The sequence below is a fragment of the Choristoneura fumiferana genome, chromosome 18, assembly GCF_025370935.1.
Source record: "Choristoneura fumiferana chromosome 18, NRCan_CFum_1, whole genome shotgun sequence".
In the NCBI taxonomy this organism is placed as follows: domain Eukaryota; kingdom Metazoa; phylum Arthropoda; class Insecta; order Lepidoptera; family Tortricidae; genus Choristoneura; species Choristoneura fumiferana.
In genome coordinates this window covers 8,619,822-8,631,850 of record NC_133489.1, presented here as the reverse complement: position 1 = coordinate 8,631,850, position 12,029 = coordinate 8,619,822, and the positions used below count along the sequence as shown (strand labels likewise).

Below are 12,029 nucleotides of genomic sequence, written 5' to 3'. Positions count from 1 at the left end.
TCCATTAATTAGTTTCGGAGAAAATTGGCTGTGACAGACAGACAAAACAGAACCCTAAAAAGAATACGTTTTATTGGCCAGTACCGTAATATACTAAAACCTACTAAAACACGACAAAACGTGTGCTCATTGATAGCGGGAGAGGTGAAAAATTGGCGACGTCGATAGTGGCAGATAATACACACGATGACATTTCTAATAGGTTAAACCGAAAAACAAATGAACGCTCCACCAGTTTGCGTAAGCCTTTAACCGCAGCATAATTTGAGGCTAGTTTATTTATTGATAATAATAGACAAAAAGCCAAACCAATCACCCTCGGTCCTGACAGGCCATTAAAAATCTTTATAATTGGAAACGAAAGCACTTTATCCAAATATATTGCGCTATTTATTTTAACTACTGATGTATATAGCCTCGAGACAAATGGAGGATTAGTTCGCTACATCAGCTGCCTACACGAGCCGAGTTTGACTACTATACAGCCTAATAATGAACGTTGAATTATAGAAGTGATCATCAGAAAACTACCTATAAATTTTAAAGCAGGCAGGCAGGTTTTCGTTCGTGGTATTTATCACAGTGTGCTTAAGAAATTTGTAACAATATACTTTGGTGTTTTCTTTTCGTTGTCGTGTATTTTTACAACATTTTAGCTGATTATGACTACAACAAGTGCAACTTTGAGAAGATCGATGATGATCCAATACAAAGCGTCATCTTTGGTTACGTAAATCCTTACTAATAAAATGTTGCGAAAGTATTTTTGTCTGTTACTTTTTCACGCTTAAACCGTCGAAACGGTATAAATATTTTATTTTTCTCTAAGATCGACTCGCGCTTGACTGGTTTATTTTATTTGTTAATATGCATATTATTCAGAGCTTGAGCTATGTATAATTAAACGTTATAATATAGACAGCCAAGGAATACACAAACAATACGTTTGTGGGTAGTACATAATTTTTACAACTTAATTTATTTTTATTTTTTATCGCTGGTCTATTTTTCTGGTTTATCTATGCATCTATATTTCAGTTTGTATTTTCTATATGGGTTTTACGGGATGACCGTAAAAGTAACAAAAATTTGGAGTTGAAATAAAAAATACAAAAAGACTCCAAAAACCAATCTTAATTATTATTTGTTGTTATTGCGGCAAATGAAATACATAAATTGTGCTTAAATTTTACCCGTTTATCTATTAAGTTATTCTAAATATAGTTCTATGCCTATGACAGACAGATAGGCGTAGAAACAGACAGAAAGACGGACAGGCAGACAGCGTAACGGCCTTAATGAGGTTCCAATTGTCACCCTTTGGGTACAGGACCCTAAAAACCACGCTTGCACTTTACTAAAAACCACGCTTGCACTTTACTTTTACTAATGTCTATAGTACCTACACATTATGTATTGAAATTGCTTTAATTGTATTAGTAATTTTTTGTAAACGTTTGTTACACGTAGCGTGGGCTTATGGTTTTGATAATTCTATTTTTCTTTTAAAAAATACGCCATTTTTATTTTTTTATATATTTTTGTACCTGCCATTTGTGCTACCTACTATCAAAACAAACCTAATTAGTATCATTTTATAAAAATTGGTTGAACCATAGCGCAGTTACGAGCGGACATGGGGACAGACGTAATACATTGTCGTACAGGTCAAACATAACCCTCTTTTTGATGTTTGCCTCAGTCGGGTAAAAAAAAGTTAACGGCCGTTATGTTAATTTTCTCTGTTAAACTCAATCATTAATAATAATAATGATTACAAGGACTAGTCTATTAAAATGTTAGAACAATAACCCTCTAAACAACACCGTAATGTTTTGTGTGTAGTTATTATTCCAATCAAATATAACGCCGTAACACTTTCAACACTGACCAACAATCTTCACAATTAAGAGAATCAAGGCGTACCTACCTACATTTGATATGTTAATTATTTGAGGCCCAACATCGCTCAACCACTAGATTACTTTCGGGCAGTTGGGTAGGATTGATCTAATGTAAGGTGATATACATAGGACGAACCGGCTTGGGCCGGGCAGCGGGCCGGCCAGATCAATTTTCTGTTTACAACCGCCGGCTATCAAAGAAAACCGCCTCAGATCCACTAATTGGTAGTAATAGTACCACGTAAACACAGCCCAAGAGACCTCCCTGACTCTACCTTAACTAAAACCTCGTTCGAATCGATCGGACACTAAATCAACCAGAAGTATAGGCTTAGCGTCGTCTTTTTTTAAAATATGACTACATATAAATCAAGATAAGAAGTTAGCGCTTTCGAATAAGTACTTAGGCTCGTGAGAATTTGGCGAAGTTTTGGTTAATCTCCAGCCAGGTATTGAAGAAAACTTTGTGTGGAAAATTAAGTTTTACAGCCTATGGGATTTAGACAGTGACGAATATACACACACTTAGATAAATAATATTTCGGCATGACATTGTGTGACTGACTACAAACAAATTTTGCGAAAAATTGGAAAACAATACAACACTCTAGTGTTATAATATAATGTACTTTTGTACATCAAAAAAAATTAAACTTCCTAATATACGCAATATATTTGTATCTCGAATAGGTTAGATACTTATAGGCTTTCTATAAACATTATGATGGTGGCAAAACTTTGTTTTTTGACAGACCACTGCCTTGTCTAAAAATGAAACCGGTCTCTTACTGAAAATATTTTGTATTCCCATCCTCCTACTGCCTACTTAAGTGACTCCTAGTTGAGGGTCACGTAAGTTCCAATGTTCTCCAATGTTAAGCCGTCTAGCTTGTTTGTTTGTTTGTTTGTTTATACTCTTTATTGTACAAAAAGGAAAAACAAAAAGGTTACATAAATAAAAGAGCTTGTATAAGTAAATTTAATGTTAAGGGATAAGACATCATTGTTTAAATAGTGTGACCCTTTTAAATCTATCCGCTGTTTAAATTTGAACAACCTGAAGACCATTTAAAGGCTACAGGCCGAGACTTGGTCAACGTACAGTTAATTAAATCAACTCGACAGCCGAGATCAATTCGCTTCTGACCCCATCTTTAATTACTGTTCGTTCCAAAAAATATATTAATAATCTACAAAAGTTTCGCCTAAAAATTATTAAGATTCCATGGTTATCTTCGGGTTATTACGGGAAAATGTTTAACGAGGAAAATATATTACCTCTCATTACTCGAAGACTGAAGCAAAACACTCCGTATACTTGTATCAAAAATTTAATTTTATAAGAGTTCGTAAAATCTGCCACTTGTTATACTTTGTTAGAGGAAAAAGCTGTTTATGTTAGTACTTCATATAATATTTCATAACAGGCTGTCTGAGACGAAGATTCTTTTATGAAAAAGTTATTTTTATTTAACGTAAAAGAAAGTGAAGAGCCCACTAGGCCACGTCAATTACGGGCTAGTTTGAAATTAGGCATGCATCAACGGTGAACTTAATAGAACTCCCTAAGATTTTTTGCCCGAACCCTCGTGAAATTGGGCCGGCCGACGTAGTGGGTAATTTAGAAAACAAGAGGCGGCCCTCTAAAATGTAAGGATAAATTGGACAACCATGGATCAATGGTCTACGCTTATTTAAATGTTGCTACTTATAGTATGATACGACTTAAAAAGCGTATACCTTTACTTGCCCGAATTTCACTTCGAATTTAACTTGAATTTCGTTTGACATAAAATATAAGTATAGAACCGTGCTGTTTTCAGGATCTTTTAAAATGTCATCTTATAGAATGCAAACGATGCAAACGATAGAGAACCCTTAAAAAGACTAGCGTACTTAAAACAAACGCGCGACGTTTTCACATTTGTGTTGAAGTATTTAGGCGCCTAGTACGTTATGAATGTTTTTGTTCCAGTACGCTTACTAAGATACTCGCCATGTGCAAATTCACTCTAGGAAACCGAATTAGGAAGCCAGACTTAGGTAGAACAACAAACCTGCACATTGTTTGCCATATTGATTGTTAGTGTTCTCTATTCTATTCGTGAATAATTATCCCTTAGTCACTTTCCTAAACAGCGAAAGTAAACATACTGTTTATATTAGCTGTAACATACTGCTTATATCTGTTTATATTAAGTAGTTAATCACTTTTCTAAACAGCGAAAGTAAACATACTGTTTATATGTATAAACTTATTCCAATATACCGTGGAAGAGTTCGGAACTAGCTGCCGGGGCCTGTTGGCGCTACCTACCCTAGAAAATATCTTGCCGTCTCATAGTCAAAAGCTCCGTGAAAGTTATACGGAGGTTTCGTTTAGTGGATATTTCTTGCGTGTTCAGCGGACACAAACCACACGCCCACTCAGTCTCATCTTACAGGAAAAAGATACCTACTCAATAAATATTTGAAGCGACACACGATTCGCGAGGCGGCTAACGAATACAAATCATAACGCCCGCCGCCTTTTTGTTGGTACATCACAATTCATATCCCTTTATTTGAATAATAATACGTGCTGCTACAAACGTATCGCATTTCATGGTAGTCAATTCTGATTTATGTAGACACCTAGTACAAGTGGGAAGGGCAATAGTTAAAAAGTTGTAAGCAAACTAACTTTACTTGGAACTCCAACACAAACATTGAAGACAAGTAATCTTTCCAAGTAGCCGGAAAGTGATAAGACAAACAAAAAACTTTAAGTGCCTTTTTATCGATCTTGTGTAACACACACATTTGTGACCATTTGGGTATGTGTATCGCCATCAACAATAACTTGAATGACGGCTGCTGAAATACTGAAAACCGTTTTAACTTTTCACAATTAATCACTCAACTTAGTGCGAAAATGCGTCAAATTTTAAAATAGGCCGACCGAAACATCCCATTTCATTAATTAATTCATCAACACATACCTTTTATCCATGTACAGATGAGGTTTTCCAATTAGCGCCCATTCAAGGAAAAGAGCGACAGTCGTTAACTGAAAACTTAATAAGGGACAGTGTCCTGTCAAGCACTGTCACGTCCAAATCCAGTTCGGGCACAGAACACACGATTGTTTACAATGCTTTGTTAATCTTTCGTTTGAGTATCACGAGATCGAGTGCGAGGGAAGTGGGAAGAAGATTGGGACACGTGTGCTCCCGGCGCGCGCTCGGCGTAGACTGGTCGGTCCACGACTGGTCCGCTTCGTGGGTACCAATTTACCAAACCCACCCCGATTCGCGCACCCTATCCTATGGGCAACGCGTGCTCCATACAATTTTCCATAAATTTTCGCATAAGCTTCGAAGCCACGCTGTCAAAAGCTGTTTCTACTGGAGCTCCCTGGCAACGCTTAGTACCGCGTAATTGAATTACCTGTAATGCCGGCTTTTTTCACTCATGATTTAGAGGATAGATTGGAATGATTTATGATTATTTTATTTGTGTTCTTTCTTGTAATTACGATTTCATGATAATTTAAGTTATGAAATTATCTGCATGTATGTTTAATGGGTCTCTCTTGTTTCCCATACAATTTAAACTGCGATTTTAAAAATCCATAACGTTAGTATTCATCATAATTTTTGCAAGACTTGCATACTTAGTCATATTATCTAAGTCATAATATTAAACAATATAAAGTGGAGTTCCGATATTCGCAGGTCATAATTATTGTAAGTCATAAAATTGGTTAGTCAAAACATTCGATATCCATATAAATAATTAATAACGATATCTCTTGTCCGGGTGAGCGGTTAGTTCCGATGGAGTGCCGAAAAGTTTCTCGATGAGGGCTACGGCATAGATGTCGCTAGTGTCGCTGCGTAAGTGGCTAAATAAGAAACAACACAAGCTGAGATATGAGGTGCATAGGAGAAATTCGTGTCTGTATCGTTGTCCAGCGGTGGTGTAGCGGTATAGCACACGGCACGGAATACCGAGGACCTGGATTCGATTCCCAGCGCTGGTCTTATTTTTCTGGTTTTTCTGTGCATCTATATTTCAGTTTGTATTTTCGATTTAACTTGTATTTGTTTGTGATATGAACGCTATTAGTTTTGTACCAGGAATATTTTCCTCTACCTGTGCTAGTAATTGTAAATGTACGGGGAAAAGGAGGATAAGTCCAAAAAACCATAAAGCTGTTATACTTACTCTTTAGTATTAAAATGCCATTTACTTTCAAAATGTTGCCTTAAATAGAATCAATTTGTTGAATTTACACAACGAAAAAATTTACTTAAAAAACACATTTCTAATGCAAGCTATTGTACATTTTATTGACCGTACTAGTATTGTCATCCAAAATGTCAAGTTGATGCCATTAATTAACAGTTGCATTTTGCGGAGACGATTTTGGCTGGATCACCAGAATTTCAGTAGCAGATTATTGGATAGTCACAAGTCCCTCAGTCTCATAGGTATGTATGCCAAATTTCAGCTTAATTGGATACCAGAAAGTGCTCGAAAAAAAACACAACATACTTACCTAATTATAATGTACAACGCGAACATTGCAAGTTACATAAAAGCTTGTAAAAAAAAACCTAGCACTCACCTGGTCACCGCAAATAAACTACTTAAATGAGTGAAAAAGAATCATTCAAACACCAGCGCTATTTATTTGACACTGGCAGGTGTGTAAATTTAATAGTATAGAACCGGAACAAAACTAACCAAATCGGTTCGATCATAAACAAGACCATTAGCTTTTTACGACTACAACATAACTAACGCCAAAACGCGTGGGAATTAAGAGTTTATACGATTCACTTGAATACTGATAAAAATCAACTTTGCATTATTTATTTGGCCATGAAAAGAGACTAAATATGTAAGTATTTACTCCTTTTCTGTAGTGTGTACCTCTATCTTGTAGATAAAATATTAACATTTTAAGTAAAAATACAACGATACGGTTCGAGAAAACTTCTTCTAGTTTTTGTGTCATCTTGGCGGAGGTACAGCCGCGCCCCCAGATTAGTTTTTAATATTATTAAAAATGAGAATGTTCGTTTGTTTGTTACTTCATCACGTCAAAACCGCTGAGCCTATTTAGATGAAATTCGGTATACAGATAGTTTAAGTCCCGGGGAAGGACATGGGATAGTTTTTATCCCCGAAAATTGCATAGTTCTCGCGGGATAGCGATAAACGAATTCGACGCGGAGGAGTCGCAGATAACGGCTAGCAGTATACTTTATAAATCACATGTATTAATTTATTTAATTATAAAAGCATGTAAATTATAATAAAAGATGTTAAAGTGTAAGTCAGTCCATGATACTCTATAGGGGCACACAAAAATTCTTAAAAACTATTTTTAAATATCATCTATAGGTATATATAAAATTCTAAACTGACTGACTGACTGACTGACTAACTGACTGTTGATATATCAACGCACAGCTCAAACCACTGGACCTAAAGACTTGAAATTTTGCACATAGATACCTTATACAATGTAGGCACCCATTAAGTAAGGATTTTTTGGGAATTCCCACGGGAACGGGAAAAAACGGGATTTATAATATTCGATTCCGAGTGACACTATCTCAGTAACTATAATTATTTATTTATTTTTTATCTTTTTTATATATTCAAGTTACAACTTAGGTACTACACATTATATATTCTCGCCAAACTGCTACTGCTTCGTTTGATGGTTTAATAACTAGACTCTTTAAATTTGGCATAGAAGTAGGTGATTATGATAGTAAAAAACAGTTTTAAGGATTTTTGGAAATTCCCACGGGATATGGAAAAAACGGGATTTATGTATTCACCAAATCAGAATCTGATGACGGGATCACAGGGAAATCGAGGGCAACCCTCAAATTTTGTAGGCACGCATAACGTTTTTCATATATTTTCTCTAGCTATTGATGAGCTGATGATGGAAGGTAAATATCCTTAACGGTTAGGAGTTGAGCATTTTTTTTGTAATATTATAGGTAGGTACGTATAGACCGATAGTTGTATTCTTTCTGGTTATTTAGGTGAGCTGATGCTGAAAGGTATAACTCCTTAACGCTTAAGACACATTAAGTACCTGCGCCAAACCAATCAACTCATTACGTAGCAAAATTTATCCATACCTATAAAACAGTATACCGTGCTACGAAATACCGTGACTGGCTAACTGACTGACAGACAACGCGTAGCTTAAACTATAGATTTAACAGACCTGAATTTGGCACACATGTAAGTAAGATAAAGGATCATAGAAGTGCACTAAGTAAGGATTTTTTGTCTTTTTAAACTTTATCTGTTTCTTTGTTTATTGGGGGTAATCTTTGAAACAAGTGAGCTGATTTAAAAAAATATATATTAGTGAAAGCTTTTTAAAAATATATATACGTGCCCTAAATAATAGGAACCTGTTTTCAACTTAATCGCGGACAGTGTGGTTTTCTATTGAATTCACTTATTCCTATCCCACGGGAATCCTATGTCGCGTAGGTACGAAGTCGCGGGCAAAAAAAACAAGTAGGTATTCTAAAATTACACCCCTGACCTGAATATGTATGTGCAAATATAATCCTCTGAAAAATCAATTAAAACACGAAAATAAAGATCGTGGAAATTAAATCAGTGTTACTCCAAATTTAACGCGAGCGAAGCCGCGGGCAAAAGCTAGTAGTGTTATAAATCTTGTGACGACCAGATGGCCTAGTGGTTAGAGAACCTGACTACGAAGCTTGAGCTCCCGGGTTCGATACCCGTGTCGGGGCAGATATTTGTATGAAAAATACGAATGTTTGTTATTGGGTCTTGGGTGTTTAATGTGTATTAAAGTATTTATCTATATCTATATAATTATATTCATCCGTTGCTTAGTACCCATAACACAAGCCTTGCCAAGCTTACCTACTTTGGGACTAGGTCAATTGGTGTGATTCTAAACCTTGGTCTTAGACGAAAGTTTTACTTTATCCACTAGAGCATAGTAATTTTATGTCGCTTACATCCAGCATAAATACCACTTTACGAGCATAAGAAATGAAAAAATCATTGGTCCCATCTCAAACAATCAATCAGTTAGGTTTCCACTGCAAGCAGCTTGTACAAATGTCTACATCATTACCTATTGTGCAGTAACGTAATAATTTTCACTAAATTACCTAATTTATGAATGGCCGCTCTCTAATATTAACTTCACAGTTGGATCTGTTTCTATGCCACATGATACCTATCAAAAACGGATTTTTTAACGTTTTCAATATGTAATGGAATGGTGTAATAAATATGCATACATCTAATCTTGTTAGATGGGTTTTATATGTCGGAGTTCGGCAGTTACTCAAATTTCAACAACAACTTCAAAGTGGACAATATATATATATATATATATATATATATATATATATATATATATATATATAATATTAAATTTATTAGCCCAAAAGTACGTATGAGACTGGACACATAGACTCAAGTAGATTATGCTACTTATCCGATACGAAGAGGTACCCAAGTGCTCTCCTCACAACTTCAACCATTGAACTGGATACCCTTGTCATATTTACATTTTCCTAGAACGGTCGCAATACGCCATCTGCTGGCATTTTCCGGAAAACGCTTTACAACGTACGTGCCCTGTAGCTTCCATGTTTCCTTGATAGATGGCGTTATGCAATGGCTAAAGTGTTAATAGAAACATAAGGCGCCCATTGTATCCAGTGTCCTAGAAAATGAGTTACTTTTATTTAAACTTAGTATTACTGACTTCATACGCTGGCATTCGGTTGCTGGAAACCATTATTATCTAACCACAATGAAATTTTTCGAAAAAAATCTTTAGAGGTATTAAAGCTATTTTATACTATTTTATAGTTTTGAAAGTTATGTATCTGTTTAAGTGTCATATTTAGTTAATAAAAACAGTAAGTAATTTAAGTTTGTACCGCTTTTTGTCTAATTAAAATTCATTTCACCGCAATTGTTCAGCTCGAAAATCTTGTTACGTGAGTCCGTGAGAGTCGCTTTGTCAATTTGCTGTCTCTGTCTCTGTATACTTCATCCTTACATTTTACATAGAGTAGTATGTAAGTATATCTATCCCAAGACCTCTCTCGTCAAATCAAAGCCTGCCAGTTTCTCAAAAGACGAGTAAACCTGACTAAATATTTGCTGTCAAACCCAAGATACTTATTTATGTTGAATTCTACCATTTCAACATTTAATTTATTAAGCTACTGCCGGTAGTCACTATTCACTAATTCATATTTTAATAGTATAATTATTTTAGATTTCTATTTTCTCACTTCCACTGTATCAAAGAGAAATCATTTAGAAATTCCTTCCACAAAACTGAATCTACAAAGATTTAGGCGTTTCTTTGAAGTGGTCCCTTGATTATCTAAACTAAACATACGTAGGTACCCAGCCCAGAAAAAATTACTAAATCAAAATCCTTCAAGATATAATTGCAAAAAGTACGTAGAAAGCAAAAGGTTTCATATTTCTGGCTATACTTCTAAGGCCTATTTTTTCCCCACACACTGTCACCCACTGCCGACGTTTCACAACTTAGTGCAATTACTGCACTGTGGTTTTACCAATAAACGCGTCAAAATTTTTTTTCGATTTGGCTCATACAGTCAGCATCAAAAGTAGCGGATCACTTTTTACTTTGCCGTATTAGAGCATTTGTCAAATGTATAATCAATGTTTGTCGAATGTAATTTGTTGTATGGTGTTAAGTACATTGCTGTAAAACGACAAAGTACAAAAGTATGCAGGCAGAGCTACTTTTGATGCTAGACATACGACATTTCTTCTCCGCATTACGTTCGTGCAAACAATGTTACAAATGGTAAAGAAGAAAATGAGCAATTAGAAGGGACACTATAATGTGTGAAGAGGTTAGTTGTTCTCACGGGTGTAATAGCGTTTATATTAAGCAACTGAAATAGTCAGAATAGAAGTCTGTGCGAAGTTTTCGCATTCATAGAGGGAAATGAACTCAGGGTGGGAGTAGTATATAGTGGATGGTAAAAAGATATATTTAAACGAAGGAAGGGGCTCTAAGCATTTATTTTTAGATAGTGATGATGAGAAAAGTTTTAGGGGCTGTTTCACCATCCATTGATTACTGACGGTTAAATGTGATGCCGTCTCCGTCTATTCGAACAAAACAAATAGAGACGGCATAACCGTCAGTTAACACTAATCAATGGATGGTGAAACAGCCCCTTAATCTTCTCATTTGAGATATCATAATTGAGATAAGAAAAATACTTCTCTAAAAAAAACCTAATATGATGTTTTTATTCTTCTTATACTTCACTTCGTTATTAATGGTTGACAGTCAGCTCCTTATATCTCGTTCTGTCCATAGCCAATTTAAATACGAGTAGTTGTTCAATAGCTTGAGTCAATCCACTCTCTCAGAGCTTAAAAACCGGCCAAGTGCGAGTCGGAAAATTTACCGTATCTTTAAAAAATCAGGGTTAGCTGTTCAGTGTTCAATCAGTGTGTGTAGTTAGTATAGGCATACTCAATGTGGGGTAATTTTAATCGACTACAAAAAGAGCATAAATATGATGTATTAATATATTGGCACTTGTCAGTAAAATTTACTTATCTTAATTTACTTACTTGTTTATTAATAAACATTATCGCCAAATTTCAATTTTATAGAAGGTTAAAAAAAATCTTTATAAGTAAATTTTGTAAAAGAGTCTGACTTTGGTGGCTTCTTATTCCTTTGCTTCTATGTTTTAGCACAAAACAGTATTTATCTACTCAATGATCTCTAAAAAAATCCTCTTAATATCTGAACACACTCTCATCCGGTTGACAATACGGCCAAGTTTAGATATTATATTATTTCTGAAAACCTATAGACAGCTCTGATGTTTATACTTAGTAGCGACTGTACTTTCATTAAGAAGCACGACCAGATCAACCGCATTTTCGTAAAATCATGAAAACATTCTTGAAAATTGCTATGCATCAAATTAGGCGACACAGGAAAACGGCCTTATATCTGAAGTGATCAACGTTTACTACGAGCAAAAATTTTAATAGTAGCAGCACACCAAAATAAATATCTTCCTTTGACCC

The 12,029-nt window shown here is 35.3% G+C and overlaps 1 protein-coding gene across 1 annotated transcript in view; it reads right to left on the bottom strand.

Moving 5' to 3' along the window:
- Positions 1-5,150, bottom strand: part of LOC141437852 (uncharacterized) — a 67,096-nt gene extending 61,946 nt beyond the window's left edge. The window contains exon 1 of the mRNA XM_074101394.1: positions 4,886-5,150. The gene's annotated coding sequence lies outside the window, so the exon portion shown is untranslated. The remainder of the gene's footprint in view (positions 1-4,885) is intronic.
- Between the last annotated feature and the right edge of the window lie 6,879 nt (positions 5,151-12,029).